Here is a 27115-nt window from a genome sequence, read left to right as displayed (position 1 = left end):
ACTTACAAAGCAATATCACTCAGCAATGAAATCTGTGTCATCAGGCCCTTAGCAGCAAAATGAGTGGATTCAGGTATGATGATTCTAACTGAAATAAGTCACACAGAAAAAGAAACATCATAAGATATCACTAATACACGGAATGTAAACTTGGCTACACAGGAACTGCATTCCAAAACAGAACAGGGTCTCAAATTTAGAAAACCAACTTATGCTTGCTTAAGGGGAAAGTTGAGTTGGGGTGCTGCATAAAACCAGAGATTGAAATGAGCACAGATAAAGTTCCTTAAGCCAAATATGGAATAGACAAGAGCTACTCCTTGCTCAACGAAATGGACTCAAAACCCCATATTAAACGCCTAAGAATGTACCTGACTAGTAAGTATCTTAAAACCTATGGATTGCTATGTCTCCAAAAGAGAATCAAGCATGTGTACAGGGGCATAAACACAGCAGTAATAGGATTGGAGAGGTTCTGTGAGCAAATGAAGACCCTTTGAAGTCATATTGCATGGTACCCATTACACGGGTCTCAACTCTCCAGGTTTAAGGTATTCTTCCTTCAGCTAAAACATGCATGTGGAACCCAGAGTATGATCAACCATGTGAACGGGAGACGTGTTCAAATATGTCTCAGTTTTCCTCCCCTGGTACTCGGGTGCAACATTCCAGACGCTTTAATAACACTCTCCCCACTTGGAGAGTCAGTCCCTTTAACCTCCTGTTTGGCCCAGTTTGCAATTTCTGCGGAAGATGAACAGGAATAGCGAGAACCAATGAGAGGCTAGCTGGAGGTGTCTGGACGGGCAAATTTAACTCTCATTTCCCACCAGGAAGAGGAATTAACCAAAGGCTCAGCATGCCAGGCCGGAACCAGATTAGGGCCTGAAGCCATCCTGCGGTGTTGCGGCCAGGTCACAAGAAAGCGAGTTGAAGAAAGGAGCTCAGGGGCACTGTAATTCACAAACCTGCAGAGTTATAAATGACAGCTATCTTCCAAAAATACACTGAAGTAAGGCTGCCAAGAGGACTTGAAAGCGGGGCAGAATTGCAGGAAACCGATTTCAGAAGGTAGACTGGAATTGCATTCAAAGCATAGGAAAAGAGGCAGAACGTCCACAATGATGCACTTGGCCAAAAAGTGTGTATGCGTTTTTTCCTGAATATATTCAGAAAAAACGCATACGCCCTTTTTGGCCAACCAAGCAAGCTTGCAAAGGAAATCTGCACTACAATGAAGTCTCACTTCCACCCGGTCAAAAGGGCCATCTGAAAAAAGTGTAACATCCAGAAAGGCAGGACAGGCCATGGAGAACTGGGAGCCTTGTTATGCTGATGGGCGGGATGTAAATTGCCAAGAACCACTTGGGAGAAGTGTATGGTGTTTCCTGAAACAGCTAAAAAACAAAGCAACAGAACCTAGGGCACTTCCACTTATGGTCCTATAGCTTAGGGAAATTAAAATCAAAAAGACACAGCCACCCCAGAGTTTGGAACGGCTCTGTTTACAAGAACCTCGTTTACAGTACAAGTTCAACATCGCAGAAAGTGAAAAATGGATAAAGAAGTTGTGGTATTTACTTACAAAGCAATATCACTCAGCAATGAAATCTGTGTCATCAGGCCCTTAGCAGCACAATGAGTGGATTCAGGTATGATGATTCTAACTGAAATAAGTCACACAGAAAAAGAAACATCGTAAGATATCAATAATACACGGAATGTAAACTTGGCTACACAGGAACTGAATTACAGAACAGAACAGGGTCTCAAATTAGAAAACGAACTTATGCTTGCTTAAGGGGAAAGGTGAGTTGGGGTGCTGCATAAAACCAGAGATTGAAATGAGCACAGATAAAGTTCCTTAAGCCAAATATGGAATAGACAAGAGCTACTCCTTGCTCAACGAAATGGACTCAACACCGCATATTAAACGCCTAAGAATGTACCTGACTAGTAAGTATCTTAAAACCTATGGATTGCTATGTCTCTGAAAGAGAATCAAGCATGTGTACAGGGGCATAAATGCAGCAGTGATAGGATTGGAGAGGTTCGTGAGCAACTGAAGACCCTTTGAAGTCATATTGCATGGTACCCATTCCACGGGTTTCAACTACCCAGGTTTAAGGTATTCTTCCTTCAGCTAAAACATGCATGTGGAACGTAGAGTATGATCAACCATGTGATCGGGAGACGTGTTCAAATATGTCTCAGTTTTCGTACCCTGGTACTCGGGTGCAACATTCCAGACGCTTTACTAACACTCTCCCCACTTGGAGAGTCAGTCCCTTTAACCTCCTGTTTGGCCAGTTTGCAATTTCTGTGGAAGATGAACAGGAATAGCGAGAACCAATGAGAGGCTAGCTGGAGGTGTCTGGATGGGCAAATTTAACTCTCATTTCCCACCAGGAAGAGGAATTAACCAAAGGCTCAGCGTGCCGTGCCAGAACCAGATTAGGGCCTGAAGACATCCTGCGGTGTTGCGGCCAGCTCACAAGAAAGCGAGTTGAAGAAAGGAGCTCAGGGGCGCTGTAATTCACAAACCTGCAGAGTTATAAATGACAGCTATCGTCCAAAAATAGACTGAAGTAAGGCTGCCAAGAGGACTTGAAAGTGGGGCAGAATTGCAGGAAACCGATTTCAGGAGGTAGACTGGAATTGCATTGAAAGCATAGGAAAAGAGGCAGAACGTCCACAATGATGCACTTGGCCAAAAAGGGCGTATGCGTTTTTTCCTGAATATATTCAGGAAAAAACGCATACGCCCTTTTTGGCCAAGGAAGCAAACTTGCAAAGGAAATCTGCACTACAATGAAGTCTCACTTCTCCCCGGTCAAAAGGGCCATCTGAAAAAAGTGTAAAATCCAGAAAGGCAGGACAGGCCATGGAGAACTGGGAGCCTTGTTATGCTGATGGGCGGGATATAAATTGCCAACAGACACTCAGGAGAAGTGTATGGTGTTTCCTGAAACATCTAAAAAACAAAGCAACAGAGCCTAGGGCACTTCCACTTATGGTCCTATAGCTTAGGGAAATTAAAATCTAAAAGACACAGCCACCCCAAAGTTTGGGACGCCTCCGTTTACAACAACCTCGTTTACCGTACAAGTTCAATATCACAGAAAGTGAAAAATGGATAAAGAACTTGTGGTACTTACGTACAATGCAGTACCACTCAGCAATGAAATCTATGTCATCAGGCCCGTAGCAGCATAATGAGTGGATTCAGGTATGATGATTCTAACTGAAATAAGTCACACAGAAAAAGAAACATCATAAGATATCACTAATACACGGAATGTAAACTTGGCTACACAGGAACTGCATTTCAAAACAGAACAGGGTCTCAAATTTAGAAAACCAACTTATGCTTGCTTAAGGGGAAAGGTGAGTTGGGGTGCTGCATAAAACCAGAGATTGAAATGAGCACAGATAAAGTTCCTTAAGCCAAATATGGAATAGACAAGAGCTACTCCTTGCTCAACGAAATGGACTCAACACCCCATATTAAATGCCTAAGAATGTACCTGACTAGTAAGTATCTTAAAACCTATGGATTGCTATGTCTCCAAAAGAGAATCAAGCGTGTGTACAGGGGCATAAACGCAGCAGTGATAGGATTGGAGAGGTTCGGTGAGCAAATGAAGACCCTTTGAAGTCATATTGCATGGTACCCATTACACGGGTCTCAACTCTCCAGGTTTAAGGTATTCTTCCTTCAGCTAAAACATGCATGTGGAACCCAGAGTATGATCAACCATGTGAACGGGAGACGTGTTCAAATATGTCTCAGTTTTCCTCCCCTGGTACTCGGGTGCAACATTCCAGACGCTTTACTAACACTCTCCCGACTTGGAGAGTCAGTCCCTTTAACCTCCTGTTTGGCCCAGTTTGCAATTTCTGCGGAAGATGAACAGGAATAGCGAGAACCAATGAGAGACTAGCTGGAGGTGTCTGGACGGGCAAATTTAACTCTCATTTCCCACCAGGAAGAGGAATTAACCAAAGGCTCAGCATGCCATGCCGGAACCAGATTAGGGCCTGAAGCCATCCTGCGGTGTTGCGGCCAGGTCACAAGAAAGCGAGTTGAAGAAAGGAGCTCAGGGGCACTGTAATTCACAAACCTGCAGAGTTATAAATGACAGCTATCGTCCAAAAATAGACTGAAGTAAGGCTGCCAAGAGGACTTGAAAGCGGGGCAGAATTGCAGGAAACCGATTTCAGGAGGTAGACTGGAATTGCATTGAAAGCATAGGAAAAGAGGCAGAACGTCCACAATGATGCACTTGGCCAAATAGGGCGTATGCGTTTTTTCCTGAATATATTCAGGAAAAAACGCATACGCACTTTTTGGCCAACCAAGCAAGCTTGCAAAGGAAATCTGCACTACAATGAAGTCTCACTTCCCCCCGGTCAAAAGGGCCATCTGAAAAAAGTGTAAAATCCAGAAAGGCAGGACAGGCTATGGAGAACTGGGAGCCTTGTTATGCTGATGGGCGGGATGTAAATGGCCAACAGACACTTGGGAGAAGTGTATGGTGTTTCCTGAAACATCTAAAACACAAAGCAACAGAGCCTAGGGCACTTCCACTTATGGTCCTATAGCTTAGGGAAATTAAAATCAAAAAGACACAGCCACCCCAAAGTTTGAAACGGCTCTGTTTACAAGAACCTCGTTTACAGTACAAGTTCAACATCGCAGAAAGTGAAAAATGGATAAAGAAGTTGTGGTATTTACTTACAAAGCAATATCACTCAGCAATGAAATCTGTGTCATCAGGCCCTTAGCAGCACAATGAGTGGATTCAGGTATGATGATTCTAACTGAAATAAGTCACACAGAAAAAGAAACATCATAAGATATCAATAATACACGGAATGTAAACTAGGCTACACAGGAACTGAATTACAGAACAGAACAGGGTCTCAAATTTAGAAAACTAACTTATGCTTGCTTAAGGGGAAAGGTGAGTTGGGGTGCTGCATAAAACCAGAGATTGAAATGAGCACAGATAAAGTTCCTTAAGCCAAATATGGAATAGACAAGAGCTACTCCTTGCTCAAGGAAATGGACTCAACACCCCATATTAAACGCCTAAGAATGTACCTGACTAGTAAGTATCTTAAAACCTATGGATTGCTATGTCTCCGAAAGAGAATCAAGCATGTGTACAGGGGCATAAATGCAGCAGTGATAGGATTGGAGAGGTTCGTGAGCAAATGAAGACCCTTTGAATTCATATTGCATGGTACCCATTCCACGGGTTTCAACTACCCAGGTTTAAGGTATTCTTCCTTCAGCTAAAACATGCATGTGGAACCTAGAGTATGATCAACCATGTGATCGGGAGATGTGTTCAAATATGTCTCAGTTTTCGTACCCTTGTACTCGGGTGCAACATTCCAGATGCTTTACTAACACTCTCCCCACTTGGAGAGTCAGTCCCTTTAACCTCCTGTTTGGCCCAGTTTGCAATTTCTGCGGAAGATGAACAGGAATAGCGAGAACCAATGAGAGGCTAGCTGGAGGTGTCTGGATGGGCAAATTTAACTCTCATTTCCCACCAGGAAGAGGAATTAACCGAACGCTCAGCGTGCCGTGCCAGAACCAGATTAGGGCCTGAAGACATCCTGCGGTGTTGCGGCCAGGTCACAAGAAAGCGAGTTGAAGAAAGGAGCTCAGGGGCACTGTAATTCACAAACCTGCAGAGTTATAAATGACAGCTATCGTTCAAAAATATACTGAAGTAAGGCTGCCAAGAGGACTTGAAAGAGGGACAGAATTGCAAGAAACCGATTTCAGGAGGTAGACTGGAATTGCATTGAAAGCATAGGAAAAGAGGCAGAACGTCCACAATGATGCACTTGGCCAAAAAGGGCGTATGCGTTTTTTCCTGAATATATTCAGGAAAAAACGCATACGCATTTTTTGGCCAACCAAGCAAACTTGCAAAGGAAATCTGCACTACAAAGAAGTCTCACTTCCCCCCGGTCAAAAGGGCCATCTGAAAAAAGTGTAAAATCCAGAAAGGCAGGACAGGCTATGGAGAACTGGGAGCCTTGTTATGCTGATGGGCGGGATGTAAATTGCCAACAGACACTCAGGAGAAGTGTATGGTGTTTCCTGAAACATCTAAAAAACAAAGCAACAGAGTCTAGGGCACTTCCACTTATGGTCCTATAGCTTAGGGAAATTAAAATCAAAAAGACACAGCCACCCCAAAGTTTGGGACGCCTCTGTTTACAAGAAGCTCGTTTACCGTACAAGTTCAATATCACAGAAAGTGAAAAATGGATAAAGATCTTCTGGTACTTACGTACAATGCAGTATCACTCAGCAATGAAATCTATGTCATCAGGCCCTTAGCAGCATAATGAGTGGATTCAGGTACGATGATTCTAACTGAAATAAGTCACACAGAAAAAGAAACATCATAAGATATCACTAATACACGGAATGTAAACTTGGCTACACAGGAACTGCATTTCAAAACAGAACAGGGTCTCAAATTTAGAAAACCAACTTATGCTTGCTTAAGGGGAAAGGTGAGTTGGGGTGCTGCATAAAACCAGAGATTGAAATGAGCACAGATAAAGTTCCTTAAGCCAAATATGGAATAGACAAGAGCTACTCCTTGCTCAACGAAATGGACTCAAAACCCCATATTAAACGCCTAAGAATGTACCTGACTAGTAAGTATCTTAAAACCTATGGATTGCTATGTCTCCAAAAGAGAATCAAGTGTGTGTACAGGGGCATAAACACAGCAGTGATAGGATTGGAGAGGTTCGGGGAGCAAATGAAGACCCTTTGAAGTCATATTGCATGGTACCCATTACACCGGTCTCAACTCTCCAGGTTTAAGGTATTCTTCCTTCAGCTAAAACATGCATGTGGAACCCAGAGTATGATCAACCATGTGAACGGGAGACGTGTTCAAATATGTCTCAGTTTTCCTCCCCTGGTACTCGGGTGCAACATTCCAGACGCTTTACTAACACTCTCCCCACTTGGAGAGTCAGTCCCTTTAACCTCCTGTTTGGCCCAGTTTGCAATTTCTGCGGAAGATGAACAGGAATAGCGAGAACCAATGAGAGGCTAGCTGGAGGTGTCTGGACGGGCAAATTTAACTCTCATTTCCCACCAGGAAGAGGAATTAACCAAAGGCTCAGCATGCCGGGCCGGAACCAGATTAGGGCCTGAAGCCATCCTGCGGTGTTGCGGCCAGGTCACAAGAAAGCGAGTTGAAGAAAGGAGCTCAGGGGCACTGTAATTCACAAACCTGCAGAGTTATAAATGACAGCTATCGTCCAAAAATAGACTGAAGTAAGGCTGCCAAGAGGACTTGAAAGCGGGGCAGAATTGCAGGAAACCGATTTCAGGAGGTAGACTGGAATTGCATTGAAAGCATAGGAAAAGAGGCAGAACGTCCACAATGATGCACTTGGCCAAAAAGGGCGTATGCATTTTTTCCTGAATATATTCAGGAAAAAACGCATATGCCCTTTTTGGCCAACCAAGCAAGCTTCCAAAGGAAATCTGCACTACAATGAACTCTCACTTCCCCCCGGTCAAAAGGCCATCTGAAAAAAGTGTAAAATCCAGAAAGGCAACAGGCCATTGAGAACTGGGAGCCTTGTTATGCTGATGGGCGGGATGTAAATTGCCAACAGACACTCAGGAGAAGTGTATGGTGTTTCCTGAAACATCTAAAAAACAAAGCAACAGAACCTAGGGCACTTCCACTTATGGTCCTATAGCTTAGGGAAATTAAAATCAAAAAGACACAGCCACCCCAAAGTTTGGAACGGCTCTGTTTACAAGAACCTCGTTTACAGTACAAGTTCAACATCGCAGAAAGTGAAAAATGGATAAAGAAGTTGTGGTATTCACTTACAAAGCAATATCACTCAGCAATGAAATCTATGTCATCAGGCCCTTAGCAGCACAATGAGTGGATTCAGGTACGATGATTCTAACTGAAATAAGTCACACAGAAAAAGAAACATCATAAGATATCACTAATACACGGAATGTAAACTTGGCTACACAGGAACTGCATTCCAAAACAGAACAGGGTCTCAAATTTAGAAAACCAACTTATGCTTGCTTAAGGGTAAAGGTGAGTTGGGGTGCTGCATAAAACCAGAGATTGAAATGAGCACAGATAAAGTTCCTTAAGCCAAATATGGAATAGACAAGAGCTACTCCTTGCTCAACGAAATGGACTCAACACCCCATATTAAACGCCAAAGAATGTACCTGACTAGTAAGTATCTTAAAACCAATGGATTGCTATGTCTCCGAAAGAGAATCAAGCATGTGTACAGGGGCATAAACGCAGCAGTGATAGGATTGGAGAGGTTCGGTGAGCAAATGAAGACCCTTTGAAGTCATATTGCATGGTACCCATTCCACGGGTTTCAACTACCCAGGTTTAAGGTATTCTTCCTTCAGCTAAAACATGCATGTGGAACCCAGAGTATGATCAACCATGTGATCGGGAGACGTGTTCAAATATGTCTCAGTTTTCGTACCCTGGTACTCGGGTGCAACATTCCAGACGCTTTACTAACACTCTCCCGACTTGGAGAGTCAGTCCCTTTAACCTCCTGTTTGGCCCCGTTTGCAATTTCTGCGGAAGATGAACAGGAATAGCAAGAACCAATGAGAGACTAGCTGGAGGTGTCTGGACGGGCAAATTTAACTCTCATTTCCCACCAGGAAGAGGAATTAACCAAAGGCTCAGCGTGCCGTGCCAGAACCAGATTAGGGCCTGAAGCCATCCTGCGGTGTTGCGGCCAGCTCACAAGAAAGCGAGTTGAAGAAAGGAGCTCAGGGGCAATGTATTTCACAAACCTGCAGAGTTATAAATGACAGCTATCGTCCAAAAATAGACTGAAGTAAGGCTGCCAAGAGGAATTGAAAGCGGGGCAGCATTGCAGTAAACCGATTTCAGGAGGTAGACTGGAATTGCATTGAAAGCATAGGAAAAGAGGCAGAACGTCCACAATGATGCACTTGGCCAAAAAGGGCGTATGCGTTTTTTCCTGAATATATTCAGGAAAAAACGCATACGCCCTTTTTGGCCAACCAAGCAAGCTTGCAAAGCAAATCTGCACTACAATGAAGTCTCACTTCCCCCCGGTCAAAAGGGCCATCTGAAAAAAGTGTCAAATCCAGAAAGACAGGACAGGCCTTGGAGAACTGGGAGCCTTGTTATGCTGATGGGCGGGATGTAAATTGCCAACAACCACTCGGGAGAAGTGTATGGTGTTTCCTGAAACATTTAAAAAACAAAGCAACAGAGCCTAGGGCACTTCCACTTATGGTCCTATAGCTTAGGGAATTTAAAATCAAAAAGAAACAGCCACCCCAAAGTTTGGAACGGCTCTGTTTACAAGAACCTCGTTTACAGTACAAGTTCAACATCGCAGAAAATGAAAAATGGATAAAGAAGTTGTGGTATTTACTTACAAAGCAATATCACTCAGCAATGAAATCTGTGTCATCAGGCCCTCAGCAGCACAATGAGTGGATTCAGGTATGATGATTCTAACTGAAATAAGTCACACAGAAAAAGAAACATCATAAGATATCAGTAATACACGGAATGTAAACTTGGCTACACAGGAACTGAATTACAGAACAGAACAGGGTCTCAAATTTAGAAAACCAACTTATGCTTGCTTAAGGGGAAAGGTGAGTTGGAGTGCTGCATAAAACCAGAGATTGAAATGAGCACAGATAATGTTCCTTAAGCCAAATATGGAATAGACAAGAGCTACTCCTTGCTCAACGAAATGGACTCAACACCGCATATTAAACGCCTAAGAATGTACCTGACTAGTAAGTATCTTAAAACCTATGGATTGCTATGTCTCCGAAAGAGAATCAAGCATGTGTACAGGGGCATAAACGCAGCAGTGATAGGATTGGAGAGGTTCGGTGAGCAAATGAAGACCCTTTGAAGTCATATTGCATGGTACCCATACCACGGGTTTCAAATACCCAGGTTTTAGGTATTCTTCCTTCAGCTAAAACATGCATGTGGAACCCAGAGTATGATTAACCATGTGATCGGGAGACGTGTTCAAATATGTCTCAGTTTTCGTACCCTGGTACTCGGGTGCAACATTCCAGACGCTTTACTAACACTCTGCCGACTTGGAGAGTCAATCCCTTTAACCTCCTGTTTGGCCCAGTTTGCAATTTCTGCGGAAGATGAACAGGAATAGCGAGAACCAATGAGAGACTAGCTGGAGGTGTCTGGACGGGCAAATTTAACTCTCATTTCCCACCAGGAAGAGGTATTAACCAAAGGCTCAGCGTGCCGTGCCGGAACCAGATTAGGGCCTGAAGCCATGCTGCGGTGTTGCGGCCAGCTCACAAGAAAGCGAGTTGAAGAAAGGAGCTCAGGGGCACTGTAATTCACAAACCTGCAGAGTTATAAATGACAGCTATCGTCCAAAAATAGACTGAAGTAAGGCTGCCAAGAGGACTTGAAAGTGGGGCAGAATTGCAGGAAACTGATTTCAGGAGGTAGACTGGAATTGCATTGAAAGCATAGGAAAAGAGGCAGAACGTCCACAATGATGCACTTGGCCAAAAAGGGCGTATGCGTTTTTTCCTGAATATATTCAGGAAAAAACGCATACGCCCTTTTTGGCCAACCAAGCAAGCTTGCAAAGGAAATCTGCACTACAATGAAGTCTCACTTCCCCCCGGTCAAAAGGGCCATCTGAAAAAAGTGTAAAATCCAGAAAGTCAGGACAGGCCATGGAGAACTGGGAGCCTTGTTATGCTGATGGGCGGGATGTAAATTGCCAACAACCACTCGGGAGAAGTGTATGGTGTTTCCTGAAACATCTAAAAAACAAAGCAACAGAACCTAGGGCACTTCCACTTATGGTCCTATAGCTTAGGGAAATTAAAATAAAAAAGACACAGCCACCCCAAAGTTTGGAACGGCTCTGTTTACAAGAACCTCGTTTACAGTACAAGTTTAACATCGCAGAAAATGAAAAATGGATAAAGAAGTTGTGGTATTTACTTACAAAGCAATATCACTCATCAATGAAATCTGTGTCATCAGGCCCTCAGCAGCACAATGAGTGGATTCAGGTATGATGATTCTAACTGAAATAAGTCACACAGAAAAAGAAACATCATAAGATATCAGTAATACACGGAATGGAAACTTGGCTACACAGGGACTGAATTACAGAACAGAACAGGGTCTCAAATTTAGAAAACCAACTTATTCTTGCTTAAGGGTAAAGGTGAGTTGGGGTGCTGCATAAAACCAGAGATTGAAATGAGCACAGATAAAGTTCCTTAAGCCAAATATGGAATAGACAAGAGCTACTCCTTGCTCAATGAAATGGACTCAACACCCCATATTAAACGCCTAAGAATGTACCTGACTAGTAAGTATCTTAAAACCTATGGATTGCTATGTCTCCGAAAGAGAATCAAGCATGTGTACAGGGGCATAAACGCAGCAGTGATAGGATTGGAGAGGTTCGGTGAGCAAATGAAGACCCTTTGAAGTCATATTGCATGGTACCCATTCCACGGGTTTCAACTACCCAGGTTTAAGGTATTCTTCCTTCTGCTAAAACATGCATGTGGAACCTAGAGTATGATCAACCATGTGATCGGGAGACGTGTTCAAATATGTCTCAGTTTTCCTCCCCTGGTACTCGGGTGCAACATTCCAGATGCTTTAATAACACTCTCCCCACTTGGAGAGTCAGCGCCTTTAACCTCCTGTTTGGCCCAGTTTGCAATTTTTGCGGAAGATGAACAGGAATAGCGAGAACCAATGAGAGACTAGCTGGAGGTGTCTGGACTGGCAAATTTAACTCTCATTTCCCACCAGGAAGAGGAAATAACCAAAGGTTCAGCGTGCCGTGCCAGACCCAGATTAGGGCCTGAAGCAATTCTGCGGTGTTGCGGCCAGCTCACAAGAAAGCGAGTTGAAGAAAGGAGCTCAGGGGCACTGGAATTCACAAACCTGCAGAGTTATAAATGACAGCTATCGTCCAAAAATAGACTGAAGTAAGGCTGCCAAGAGGACTTGAAAGCGGGGCAGAATTACAGGAAACCGATTTCAGGAGGTAGACTGGAATTGCATTGAAAGCATAGGAAAAGAGGCAGAACGTCCACAATGATGCACTTGGCCAAAAAGGGCGTATGCGTTTTTTCCTGAATATATTCAGGAAAAAACGCATACGCCCTTTTTGGCCAACCAAGCAAGCTTGCAAAGGAAATCTGCACTACAATGAAGTCTCACTTCCCCCCGGTCAAAAGGGCCATCTGAAAAAAGTGTAAAATCCAGAAAGGCAGGACAGGCCATGGAGAACTGGGAGCCTTGTTATGCTGATGGGCGGGATGTAAATTGCCAACAACCACTCGGGAGAAGTGTATGGTGTTTCCTGAAACATCTAAAAAACAAAGCAACAGAACCTAGGGCACTTCCACTTATGGTCCTATAGCTTAGGGAAATTAAAATCAAAAAGACACAGCCACCCCAAAGTTTGGAACGGCTCTGTTTACAAGAACCTCGTTTACAGTACAAGTTCAACATCGCAGAAAGTGAAAAATGGATAAAGAAGTTGTGGTATTTACTTACAAAGCAATATCACTCAGCAATGAAATCTGTGTCATCAGGCCCTTAGCAGCACAATGAGTGGATTCAGGTATGATGATTCTAACTGAAATAAGTCACACAGAAAAAGAAACATCATAAGATATCAGTAATACACGGAATGTAAACTTGGCTACACAGGTACAGAATTACAGAACAGAACAGGGTCTCAAATTTAGAAAACCAACTTATTCTTGCTTAAGGGTAAAGGTGAGTTGGGGTGCTGCATAAAACCAGAGATTGAAATGAGCACAGATAAAGTTCCTTTAGCCAAATATGGAATAGACAAGAGCTACTCCTTGCTCAACGAAATGGACTCAACACCCAATATTAAACGCCTAAGAATGTACCTGACTAGTAAGTATCTTAAAACCTATGGATTGCTATGTCTCCGAAAGAGAATCAAGCATGTGTACAGGGGCATAAACGCAGCAGTGATAGGATTGGAGAGGTTCGGTGAGCAAATGAAGACCCTTTGAAGTCATATTGCATGGTACCCATTCCACGGGTTTCAACTACCCAGGTTTAAGGTATTCTTCCTTCAGCTAAAACATGCATGTGGAACGTAGAGTATGATCAACCATGTGATCGGGAGACGTGTTCAAATATGTCTCAGTTTTCGTACCCTGGTACTCGGGTGCAACATTCCAGACGCTTTACTAACACTCTCCCGACTTGGAGAGTCAGTCCCTTTAACCTCCTGTTTGGCCCAGTTTGCAATTTCTGCGAAAGATGAACAGGAATAGCGAGAACCAATGAGAGGCTAGCTGGAGGTGTCTGGACGGGCAAATTTAACTCTCATTTCCCACCAGGAAGAGGAATTAACCAAAGGCTCAGCGTGCCGTGCCAGAACCAGATTAGGGCCTGAAGCCATCCTGCGGTGTTGCGGCCAGCTGAAAAGAAAGCGAGTTGAAGAAAGGAGCTCAGGGGCACTGTAATTCACAAACCTGCAGAGTTATAAATGACAGCTATCGTCCAAAAATATACTGAAGTAAGGCTGCCAAGAGGACTTGAAAGCGGGGCAGAATTGCAGGAAACCGATTTCAGGAGGTAGACTGGAATTGCATTGAAAGCATAGGAAAAGAGGCAGAACGTCCACAATGATGCACTTGGCCAAAAAGGGCGTATGCGTTTTTTCCTGAATATGTTCAGGAAAAAACGCATACGCCCTTTTTGGCCAACCCAGCAAGCTTGCAAAGGAAATCTGCACTACAATGAAGTCTCACTTCTCCCCGGTCAAGAGGGCCATCTGAAGAAAGTGTAAAATCCAGAAAGGCAGGACAGGCCATGGAGAACTGGGAGCCTTGTTATGCTGATGGGCGGGATGTAAATTGCCAACAGACACTCAGGAGAAGTGTATGGTGTTTCCTGAAACATCTAAAAAACAAAGCAACAGAGCCTAGGGCACTTCCACTTATGGTCCTATAGCTTAGGGAAATTAAAATCAAAAAGACACAGCCACCCCAAAGTTTGGGACGCCTCCGTTTACAAGAACCTCGTTTACCGTACAAGTTCAATATCACAGAAAGTGAAAAATGGATAAAGAACTTGTGGTACTTCCGTACAATGCAGTATCACTCAGCAACGAAATCTATGTCATCAGGCCCATAGCAGCATAATGAGTGGATTCAGGTACGATGATTCTAACTGAAATAAGTCACACAGAAAAAGAAACATCATAAGATATCACTAATACACGGAATGTAAACTTGGCTACACAGGAACTGCATTCCAAAACAAAACAGGGTCTCAAATTTAGAAAACCAACTTGTGCTTGCTTAAGGGGAAAGGTGAGTTGGGGTGCTGTATAAAACCAGAGATTGAAATGAGCACAGATAAAGTTCCTTAAGCCAAAAATGGAATAGACAAGAGCTACTCCTTGCTCAACGAAATGGACTCAACACCCAATATTAAACGCCTAAGAATGTACCTGACTAGTAAGTATCTTAAAACCTATGGATTGCTATGTCTCCGAAAGAGAATCAAGCGTGTGTACAGGGGCATAAACGCAGCAGTGATAGGATTGGAGAGGTTCGGTGAGCAAATGAAGACCCTTTGAAGTCATATTGCATGGTACCCATTCCACGGGTTTCAACTACCCAGGTTTAAGGTATTCTTCCTTCAGCTAAAACATGCATGTGGAACCTAGAGTATGATCAACCATGTGATCGGGAGACGTGTTCAAATATGTCTCAGTTTTCGTACCCTGGTACTCGGGTGCAACATTCCAGACGCTTTACTAACACTCTCCCGACTTGGAGAGTCAATCCCTTTAACCTCCTGTTTGGCCCAGTTTGCAATTTCTGCGGAAGATGAACAGGAATAGCGAGAAACAATGAGGCTAGTTGGAGGTGTCTGGACGGGCAAATTTAACTCTCATTTCCCACCAGGAAGAGGAATTAACCAAAGGCTCAGCGTGCCGTGCCGGAACCAGATTAGGGCTTGAAGCCATCCTGCGGTGTTGCGGCCAGCTGAAAAGAAAGCGAGTTGAAGAAAGGAGCTCAGGGGCACTGTAATTCACAAACCTGCAGAGTTATAAATGAGAGCTATCGTCCAAAAATATACTGAAGGAAGGCTGCCAAGAGGACTTGAAAGTGGGGCAGAATTGCAGGAAACCGATTTCAGGAGGTAGACTGGAATTGCATTGAAAGCATAGGAAAAGAGGCAGAACGTCCACAATGATGCACTTGGCCAAAAAGGGCGTATGCGTTTTTTCCTGAATATATTCAGGAAAAAACGCATACGCCCTTTTTGGCCAACCAAGCAAGCTTGCAAAGGAAATCTGCACTACAATGAAGTCTCACTTCCCCCCGGTCAAAAGGGCCATCTGAAAAAAGTGTAAAATCCAGAAAGGCAGGACAGGCCATGGAGAACTGGGAGCCTTGTTATGCTGATGGGCGGGATGTAAATTGCCAACAGACACTCGGGAGAAGTGTATGGTGTTTCCTGAAACATCTAAAAAACAAAGCAACAGAGCCTAGGGCACTTCCACTTATGGTCCTATAGCTTAGGGAAATTAAAATCAAAACGACAAGTCACCCCAAAGTTTGGAACGGCTGTGTTTACAAGAACCTCGTGTACAGTACAAGTTCAACATCGCAGAAAGTGAAAAATGGATAAAGAAGTTGTGGTATTCACTTACAAAGCAATATCACTCAGCAATGAAATCTGTGTCATCAGGCCCTTAGCAGCACAATGAGTGGATTCAGGTATGATGATTCTAACTGAAATAAGTCACACAGAAAAAGAAACATCATAAGATATCAGTAATACACGGAATGGAAACTTGGCTACACAGGAACTGAATTACAGAACAGAACAGGGTCTCAAATTTAGAATACCAACTTATGCTTGCTTAAGGGTAAAGGTGAGTTGGGTGCTGCATAAAGCCAGAGATTGAAATGAGCACAGATAAAGTTCCTTAAGCCAAATATGGAATAGACAAGAGCTACTCCTTGCTCAACGAAATGGACTCAACACCGCATATTAAACGCCTAAGAATGTACCTGACTAGTAAGTATCTTAAAACCTATGGATTGCTATGTCTCCGAAAGAGAATCAAGCATGTGTACAGGGGCATAAACGCAGCAGTGATAGGACTGGAGAGGTTCGGTGAGCAAATGAAGACCCTTTGAAGTCATATTGCATGGTACCCATTACACGGGTCTCAACTCTCCAGGTTTAAGGTATTCTTCCTTCAGCTAAAACATGCATGTGGAACCCAGAGTATGATCAACCGTGTGATCGGGAGATGTGTTCAAATATGTATCAGTTTTCCTCCCCTGGTACTCGTGTGCAACATTCCAGACGCTTTACTAACACTCTCCCCACTTGGAGAGTCAGCGCCTTTAATCTCCTGTTTGGCCCAGTTTGCAATTTCTGCAGTAGATGAACAGGAATAGGGAGAACCAATGAGAGACTAGCTGGAGGTGTCTGGACGGGCAAATTTAACTCTCATTTCCCACCAGGAAGAGGAAATAACCAAAGGCTCAGCGTGCCGTGCCGGAACCAGATTAGGGCCTGAAGCCATCCTGCGGTGTTGCGGCCAGGTCACAAGAAAGCAAGTTGAAGAAAGGAGCTCAGGGGCACTGTAATTCACAAACCTGCAGAGTTATAAATGACAGCTATCGTCCAAAAATAGATTGAAGTAAGGCTGCCAAGAGGACTTGAAAGCGGGGCAGAATTGCAGGAAACCGATTTCAGGAGGTAGACTGGAATTGCATTGAAAGCATAGGAAAAGAGGCAGAACGTCCACAATGATGCACTTGGCCAAAAAGGGCGTATGCGTTTTTTCCTGAATATATTCAGGAAAAAACGCATACGCCCTTTTTGGCCAACCAAGCAAGCTTGCAAAGGAAATCTGCACTACAATGAAGTCTCACTTCCCCCCGGTCAAAAGGGCCATCTGAAAAAGGTGTAAAATCCAGAAAGGCAGGACAGGCCATGGAGAACTGGGAGCCTTGTTATGCTGATGGGCTGGATGTAAATTGCCAACAGACACTCGGGAGAAGTGTATGGTGTTTCCTGAAACATCTAAAAAACAAAGCAACAGAGCCTAGGGCACTTCCACTTATGGTCCTATAGCTTAGGGAAGTTAAAATCAAAAACACACAGCCACCCCAATGTTTGGGAAGCCTCTGTTTACAAGAACCTCGTTTACCGTACAAGATCAATATCACAGAAAGTGAAAAATGGATAAAGAACTAGTGGTACTTACGTACAATGCAGTATCACTCAGCAATGAAATCTATGTCATCAGGCCCGTAGCAGCACAATGAGTGGATTCAGGTACGATGATTCTAACTGAAATAAGTCACACAGAAAAAGAAACATCATAAGATATCACTAATACACGGAATTAAACTTGGCTACACAGGAACTGCATTCCAAAACAGAACAGGGTCTCAAATTTAGAAAACCAACTTATGCTTGCTTAAGGGGAAAGGTGAGTTGGGGTGCTGCATAAAACCAGTGATTGAAATGAGCACAGATAAAGTTCCTTAAGCCAAATATGGAATAGACAAGAGCTACTCCTTGCTCAACGAAATGGACACAACACCGCATATTAAAAGCCTAAGAATGTACCTGACTAGTAAGTATCGTAAAACCTATGGATTGCTATGTCTCCAAAAGAGAATCAAGCATGTGTACAGGGGCATAAACGCAGCAGTGATAGGATTGGAGAGGTTCGGTGAGCAAATGAAGACCCTTTGAAGTCATATTGCATGGTACCAATTCCACGGGTTTCAACTACCCAGGTTTTAGGTATTCTTCCTTCAGCTAAAACATGCATGTGGAACCCAGAGTATGATCAACCATGTGATCGGGAGACGTGTTCAAATATGTCTCAGTTTTCCTCCCCTGGTACTCGGGTGCAACATTCCAGACGCTTTACTAACACTCTCCCCACTTGGAGAGTCAGCGCCTTTAACCTCCTGTTTGGCCCAGTTTGCAATTTCTGCGGAAGATGAACAGGAATAGCGAGAACCAATGAGAGGCTAGCTGGAGGTGTCTGGACGGGCAAATTTAACTCTCATTTCCCAACAGGAAGAGGAAATAACCAAAGGCTCAGCGTGCCGTACCGGAACCAGATTAGGGCCTGAAGCCATCCTGCGGTGTTGCGGCCAGCTCAAAAGAAAGCGAGTTGAAGAAAGGAGCTCAGGGGCACTGTAATTCACAAACCTGCAGAGTTATAAATGACAGCTATCGTCCAAAAATAGACTGAAGTAAGGCTGCCAAGAGGACTTGAAAGCGGGGCAGAATTGCAGGAAACCGATTTCAGGAGGTAGACTGGAATTGCATTGAAAGCATAGGAAAAGAGGCAGAACGTCCACAATGATGCACTTGGCCAAAAAGGGCGTATGCGTTTTTTCCTGAATATATTCTGGAAAAAATGCATACGCCCTTTTTGGCCAACCAAGCAAGCTTGCAAAGGAAATCTGCACTACAATGAAGTCTCACTTCCCCCAGGTCAAAAGGGCCATCTGAAACAAGTGTAAAATCCAGAAAGGCAGGACAGGCCATGGAGAACTGGGAGCCTTGTTATGCTGATGGGCGGGATGTAAATTGCCAACAACCACTAGGGAGAAGTGTATGGTGTTTCCTGAAACATCTAAAAAACAAAGCAACAGAACCTAGGGCACTTCCACTTATGGTCCTATAGCTTAGGGAAATTAAAATCAAAAAGACACAGCCACCCCAAAGTTTGGAACGGCTCTGTTTACAAGAACCTCGTTTACAGTACAAGTTCAACATCGCAGAAAGTGAAAAATGGATAAAGAAGTTGTGGTATTTACTTACAAAGCAATATCACTCAGCAATGAAATCTGTGTCATCAGGCCCTTAGCAGCACAATGAGTGGATTTAGGTATGATGATTCTAACTGAAATAAGTCACACAGAAAAAGAAACATCATAAGATATCAGTAATACACGGAATGTAAACTTGGCTACACAGGAACTGAATTACAGAACAGAACAGGGTCTCAAATTTAGAAAACCAACTTATACTTGCTTAAGGGTAAAGGTGAGTTGGGGTGCTGCATAAAACCAGAGATTGAAATGAGCACAGATAAAGTTCCTTAAGCCAAATATGGAATAGACAAGAGCTACTCCTTGCTCAACGAAATGGACTCAACACCCCATATTAAACGCCTAAGAATGTACCTGACTAGTAAGTATCTTAAAACCTATGGATTGCTATGTCTCCGAAAGAGAATCAAGCATGTGTACAGGGGCATAAACGCAGCAGTGATAGGATTGGAGAGGTTCGGTGAGCAAATGAAGACCCTTTGAAGTCATATTGCATGGTACCCATTCCACAGGTTTCAACTACCCAGGTTTAAGGTATTCTTCCTTCAGCTATAACATGCATGTGGAACCTAGAGTATGATCAACCATGTGATCGGAAGACGTGTTCAAATATGTCTCAGTTTTCCTCCCCTGGTACTCGGGTGCAACATTCCAGACGCTTTACTAACACTCTCCCCACTTGGAGAGTCAGTCCCTTTAACCTCCTGTTTGGTCCAGTTTGCAATTTCTGCGGAAGATGAACAGGAATAGCGAGAACCAATGAGAGGCTAGCTGGAGGTGTCTGGACGGGCAAATTTAACTCTCATTTCCCACCAGGAAGAGGAATTAACCAAAGGCTCAGCATGCCGGGCCGGAACAAGATTAGGGCCTGAAGCCATCCTGCGGTGTTGCGGCCAGGTCACAAGAAAACGAGTTGAAGAAAGGAGCTCAGGGGCACTGTAATTCACAAACCTGCAGAGTTATAAATGACAGCTATCGTCCAAAAATAGACTGAAGTAAGGCTGCCAAGAGGACTTGAAAGCGGGGCAGAATTGCAGGAAACCGATTTCAGGAGGTAGACCGGAATTGCATTGAAAGCATAGGAAAAGAGGCAGAACGTCCACAATGATGCACTTGGCCAAAAAGAGCGTATGCGTTTTTTCCTGAATATAATCAGGAAAAAACGCATACGCCCTTTTTGGTCAACCAAGCAAGCTTACAAAGGAAATCTGCACTACAATGAAGTCTCACTTCCCCCTGGTCAAAAGGGCCATCTGAAAAAAGTGTAAAATCCAGAAAGGCAACAGGCCATTGAGAACTGGGAGCCTTGTTATGCTGATGGGCGGGATGTAAATTGCCAACAGACACTCGGGAGAAGTGTATGGTGTTTCCTGAAACATCTAAAAAACAAAGCAACAGAGCCTAGGGCACTTCCACTTATGGTCCTATAGCTTAGGGAAATTAAAATCAAAAAGACACAGCCACCCCAAAGTTTGGAACGGCTCTGTTTACAAGAACCTCGTTTACAGTACAAGTTCAACATCGCAGAAAGTGAAAAATGGATAAAGAACTTGTGGTACTTACGTACAATGCAGTATCACTCAGCAATGAAATCTATGTCATCAGGCCCGTAGCAGCATAATGAGTAGATTCAGGTACGATGATTCTAACTGAAATAAGTCACACAGAAAAAGAAACATCATAAGATATCAGTAATACACGGAATGTAAACTTGGCTACACAGGAACTGAATTCCAAAACAGAACAGGGTCTCAAATTTAGAAAACCAACTTATGCTTGCTTAAGGGGAAAGGTGAGTTGGGTTGCTGCATAAAACCAGAGATTGAAATGAGCACAGATAAAGTTCCTTAAGCCAAATATGGAATAGACAAGAGCTACTCCTTGCTCAATGAAATGGACTCAACACCGCATATTAAACGCCTAAGAATGTACCTGACTAGTAAGTATCTTAAAACCTATGGATTGCTATGTCTCCGAAAGAGAATCAAGCATGTGTACAGGGGCATAAACGCAGCAGTGATAGGATTGGAGAGGTTCGGTGAGCAAATGAAGACCCTTTGAAGTCATATTGCATGGTACCCATTCCACGGGTTTCAACTACCCAGGTTTTAGGTATTCTTCCTTCAGCTAAAACATGCATGTGGAACCAAGAGTATGATCAACCATGTGATCGGGAGACGTGTTCAAATATGTCTCAGTTTTCCTCCCCTGGTACTCGGGTGCAACATTCCAGACGCTTTACTAACACTCTCCCCACTTGGAGAGTCAGCGCCTTTAACCTCCTGTTTGGCCCAGTTTGCAATTTCTGCGGAAGATGAACAGGAATAGCGAGAACCAATGAGAGGCTAGCTGGAGGTGTCTGGACGGGCAAATTTAACTCTCATTTCCCACCAGGAGGAGGAAATAACCAAAGGCTCAGCGTGCCGTGCCAGAACCAGATTAGGGCCTGAAGCCATCCTGCGGTGTTGCGGCCAGGTCACAAGAAAGCGAGTTGAAGAAAGGAGCTCAGGGGCACTGTAATTCACAAACCTGCAGAGTTATAAATGACAGCTATCGTCCAAAAATAGACTGAAATAAGGCTGCCAAGAGGACTTGAAAGCGGGGCAGAATTGCAGGAAACCGATTTCAGGAGGTAGACTGAAATTGCATTGAAAGCATAGGAAAAGAGGCAGAACGTCCACAATGATGCACTTGGCCAAAAAGGGCGTATGCGTTTTTTCCTGAATATATTCAGGAAAAAACGCATACGCCCTTTTTGGCCAACCAAGCAAGCTTGCAAAGGAAATCTGCACTACAATGAAGTCTCACTTCCCCCCGGTCAAAAGGGCCATCTGAAAAAAGTGTAAAATCCAGAAAGGCAGGACAGGCCATGGAGAACTGGGAGCCTTGTTATGCTGATGGGCGGGATGTAAATTGCCAACAGACACTCGGGAGAAGTGTATGGTGTTTCCTGAAACATCTAAAACACAAAGCAACAGAGCCTAGGGCACTGCCACTTATGGTCCTATAGCTTAGGGAAATTAAAATCAAAAAGACACAGCCACCCCAAAGTTTGGGACGCCTCTGTTTACAAGAACCTCGTTTACAGTACAAGTTCAACATCGCAGAAAGTGAAAAATGGATAAAGAAGTTGTGGTATTTACTTACAAAGCAATATCACTCAGCAATGAAATCTGTGTCATCAGGCCCTTAGCAGCACAATGAGTGGATTCAGGTATGATGATTCTAACTGAAATAAGTCACACAGAAAAAGAAACATCATAAGATATCTGTAATACGCGGAATGTAAACTTGGCTACACAGGAACTGAATTACAGAACAGAACAGGGTCTCAAATTTAGAAAACGAACTTATGCTTGCTTAAGGGGAAAGGTGAGTTGGGGTGCTGCATAAAACCAGAGATTGAAATGAGCACAGATAAAGTTCCTTAAGCCAAATATGGAATAGACAAGAGCTACTCCTTGCTCAACGAAATGGACTCAACACCGCATATTAAACGCCTAAGAATGTACCTGACTAGTAAGTATCTTAAAACCTATGGATTGCTATGTCTCCGAAAGAGAATCAAGCATGTGTACAGGGGCAGAAACGCAGCAGTGATAGGATTGGGGAGGTTCGGTGAGCAAATGAAGACCCTTTGAAGACATATTGCATGGTACCCATTCCACGGGTCTCAACTCTCCAGGTTTAAGGTATTCTTCCTTCAGCTAAAACATGCATGTGGAACCCAGAGTATGATCAACCGTGTGAACGGGAGACGTGTTCAAATATGTCTCAGTTTTCCTCCCCTGGTACTCGGGTGCAACATTCCAGAAGCTTTACTAACACTCTCCCGACTTGGAGAGTCAGCGCCTTTAACCTCCTGTTTGGCCCAGTTTGCAATTTCTGCGGAAGATGAACAGGAATAGCAAGAACCAATGAGAGACTAGCTGGAGGTGTCTGGACGGGCAAATTTAACTCTCATTTCCCACCAGGAAGAGGAATTAACCAAAGGCTCAGCGTGCCATGCCGGAACCAGATTAGGGCCTGAAGCCATCCTGCGGTGTTGCGGCCAGGTCACAAGAAAGCGAGTTGAAGAAAGGAGCTCAGGGGCACTGTAATTCACAAACCTGCAGAGTTATAAATGACAGCTATCGTCCAAAAATAGACTGAAGTAAGGCTGCCAAGAGGACTTGAAAGCGGGGCAGAATTGCAGGAAACCGATTTCAGGAGGTAGACTGGAATTGCATTGAAAGCATAGGAAAAGAGGCAGAACGTCCACAATGATGCACTTGGCCAAAAAGGGCGTATGCGTTTTTTCCTGAATATATTCAGGAAAAAACGCATACGCCCTTTTTGGCCAACCAAGCAAGCTTGCAAAGGAAATCTGCACTACAATGAAGTCTCACTTCCCCCCGGTCAAAAGGGCCATCTGAAAAAAGTGTAAAATCCAGAAAGGCAGGACAGGCCATGGAGAACTGGGAGCCTTGTTATGCTGATGGGCGGGATGTAAATTGCCAACAGACACTCGGGAGAAGTGTATGGTGTCTCCTGAAACATCTAAAAAACAAATCAACAGAGCCTAGGGCACTTCCACTTATGGTCCTATAGCTTAGGAAAATTAAAATAAAATAGACACAGCCACCCCAAAGTTTGGAACGGCTCTGTTTACAAGAACCTCGTTTACAGTACAAGTTCAACATCGCAGAAAGTGAAAAATGGATAAAGAAGTTGTGGTATTTACTTACAAAGCAATATCACTCAGCAATGAAATCTATGTCATCAGGCCCTTAGCAGCACAATGAGTGGATTCAGGTATGATGATTCTAACTGAAATAAGTCACACAGAAAAGGAAACATCATAATATATCAGTAATACACGGAATGTAAACTTGGTTACACAGGAACTGAATTACAGAACAGAACAGGGTCTCAAATTTAGAAAATGAACTTATGCTTGCTTAAGGGGAAAGGTGAGTTGGGGTGCTGCATAAAACCAGAGATTGAAATGAGCACAGATAAAGTTCCTTAAGCCAAATATGGAATAGACAAGAGCTACTACTTGCTCAATGAAATGGACTCAACACCGCATATTAAACGCCTAAGAATGTACCTGACTAGTAAGTATCTTAAAACCTATGGATTGCTATGTCTCCGAAAGAGAATCAAGCATGTGTACAGGGGCATAAACGCAGCAGTGAAAGGATTGGAGAGGTTCGGTGACCAAATGAAGACCCTTTGAAGTCATATTGCATGGTACCCATTCCACGGGTTTCAACTACCCAGGTTTTCGGTATTCTTCCTTCAGCTAAAACATGCATATGGAACCCAAGTATGATCAACCATGTGAACGGGAGACGTGTTCAAATATGTCTCAGTTTTCCTCCCCTGGTACTCGGGTGCAACATTCCAGACGCTTTACTAACACTCTCCCCACTTGGAGAGTCAGTCCCTTTAACCTCCTGTTTGGCCCAGTTTGCAATTTCTGCGGAAGATGAACAGGAATAGCGAGAACCAATGAGAGGCTAGCTGGAGGTGTCTGGACGGGCAAATTTAACTCTCATTTCCCACCAGGAAGAGGAATTAACCAAAGGCTCAGCATGCCGTGCTGGAACCAGATTAGGGCCTGAAGCCATCCTGCGGTGTTGCGGCCAGGTCACAAGAAAGCGAGTTGAAGAAAGGAGCTCAGGGGCACTGTAATTCACAAACCTGCAGAGTTATAAATGACAGCTATCGTCCAAAAATAGACTGAAGTAAGGCTGCCAAGAGGACTTGAAAGCGGGGCAGAATTGCAGGAAACCGATTTCAGGAGGTAGACTGGAATTGCATTGAAAGCATAGGAAAAGAGGCAGAACGTCCACAATGATGCACTTGGCCAAAAAGGGCGTATGCGTTTTTTCCTGAATATATTCAGGAAAAAACGCATACGCCCTTTTTGGCCAACCAAGCAAACTTGCAAAGGAAATCTGCACTACAATGAAGTCTCACTACCCCCGGTTAAAAGGGCCATCTGAAAAAAGTGTAAAATCCAGAAAGGCAGGACAGGCCATGGAGAACTGGGAGCCTTGTTATGCTGATGGGCGGGATGTAAATTGCCAACAACCACTCGGGAGAAGTGTATGGTGTTTCCTGAAACATCTAAAAAACAAAGCAACAGAACCTAGGGCACTTCCACTTATGGTCCTATAGCTTAGGGAAATTAAAATCAAAAAGACACAGCCACCCCAATGTTTGGAACGGCTCTGTTTACAAGAACCTCATTTACAGTACAAGTTCAACATCGCAGAAAGTGAAAAATGGATAAAGAAGTTGTGGTATTTACTTACAAAGCAATATCACTCAGCAATGAAATCTGTGTCATCAGCCCCTTAGCAGCACAATGAGTGGATTCAGGTATGATGATTCTAACTGAAATAAGTCACACAGAAAAAGAAACATCATAAGATATCTGTAATACACGGAATGTAAACTTGGCTACACAGGAACTGAATTACAGAACAGAACAGGGTCTCAAATTTAGAAAACGAACTTATGCTTGCTTAAGGGGAAAGGTGAGTTGGGGTGCTGCATAAAACCAGAGATTGAAATGAGCACAGATAAAGTTCCTTAAGCCAAATATGGAATAGACAAGAGCTACTCCTTGCTCAACGAAATGGACTCAACACCGCATATTAAACGCCTAAGAATGTACCTGACTTGTAAGTATCTTAAAACCTATGGATTGCTATGTCTCCGAAAGAGAATCAAGCATGTGTACAGGGGCATAAACGCAGCAGTGATAGGATTGGGGAGGTTCGGTGAGCAAATGAAGACCCTTTGAAGACATATTGCATGGTACCCATTCCACGGGTCTCAACTCTCCAGGTTTAAGGTATTCTTCCTTCAGCTAAAACATGCATGTGGAACCCAGAGTATGATCAACCGTGTGAACGGGAGACGTGTTCAAATATGTCTCAGTTTTCCTCCCCTGGTACTCGGGTGCAACATTCCAGAAGCTTTACTAACACTCTCCCGACTTGGAGAGTCAGCGCCTTTAACCTCCTGTTTGGCCCAGTTTGCAATTTCTGCGGAAGATGAACAGGAATAGCGAGAACCAATGAGAGACTAGCTGGAGGTGTCTGGACGGGCAAATTTAACTCTCATTTCCCACCAGGAAGAGGAATTAACCAAAGGCTCAGCGTGCCGTGCCGGAACCAGATTAGGGCCTGAAGCCATCCTGCGGTGTTGCGGCCAGGTCACAAGAAAGCGAGTTGAAGAAAGGAGCTCAGGGGCACTGTAATTCACAAGCCTGCAGAGTTATAAATGACAGCTATCGTCCAAAAATAGACTGAAGTAAGGCTGCCAAGAGGACTTGAAAGCGGGGCAGAATTGCAGGAAACCGATTTCAGGAGGTAGACTGGAATTGCATTGAAAGCATAGGAAAAGAGGCAGAACGTCCACAATGATGCACTTGGCCAAAAAGGGCGTATGCGTTTTTTCCTGAATATATTCAGGAAAAAACGCATACGCCCTTTTTGGCCAACCAAGCAAGCTTGCAAAGGAAATCTGCCCTACAATGAAGTCTCACTTCCCCCCGGTCAAAAGGGCCATCTGAAAAAAGTGTAAAATCCAGAAAGGCAGGACAGGCCATGGAGAACTGGGAGCCTTGTTATGGTGATGCGTGGGATGTAAATTGCCAACAGACACTCGGGAGAAGTGTATGGTGTTTCCTGAAACATCTAAAAAACAAAGCAACAGGGCCTAGGGCACTTCCACTTATGGTCCTATAGCTTAGGGAAATTAAAATCAAAAAGACACAGCCACCCCAAAGTTTGGAATGGCTCTGTTTACAAGAACCTCGTTTACAGTACAAGTTCAACATCGCAGAAAGTGAAAAATGGATAAAGAAGTTGTGGTATTTACTTACAAAGCAATATCACTCAGCAATGAAATCTGTGTCATCAGGCCCTTAGCAGCACAATGAGTGGATTCAAGTATGATGATTCTAACTGAAATAAGTCACACAGAAAAAGAAACATCATAAGATATCAGTAATACACGGAATGTAAACTTGGCTACACAGGAACTGAATTACAGAACAGAACAGGGTCTCAAATTTAGAAAACCAACTTATGCTTGCTTAAGGGGAAAGGTGAGTTGGGGTGCTGCATAAAACCAGAGATTGAAATGAGC

The 27115-nt window shown here is 43.7% G+C and overlaps 1 long non-coding RNA gene across 3 annotated transcripts in view; it reads right to left on the bottom strand.

Moving 5' to 3' along the window:
* Window positions 1–27115, bottom strand: part of LOC307181096 — a 993591-nt gene that overhangs the window by 797115 nt on the left and 169361 nt on the right. For 2 of the 3 annotated variants that reach the window (XR_013825894.1, XR_013825895.1), the window contains exon 1: window positions 6318–6601. The exons of the other annotated variant lie outside the window; for it this stretch is intronic. This is a non-coding gene — a long non-coding RNA (uncharacterized lncRNA). Of the gene's footprint in view, window positions 1–6317; window positions 6602–27115 lie in introns of those variants that run through there. 3 annotated transcript variants of the gene reach the window in all.

This window comes from Stenella coeruleoalba (genome assembly GCF_951394435.1).
Source record: "Stenella coeruleoalba genome assembly, contig: scaffold_57, whole genome shotgun sequence".
Lineage (NCBI taxonomy): Eukaryota > Metazoa > Chordata > Mammalia > Artiodactyla > Delphinidae > Stenella > Stenella coeruleoalba.
The sequence above is the reverse complement of the archived record's forward strand: the minus strand, read 5'-3'. Positions and strand labels throughout refer to the sequence as shown.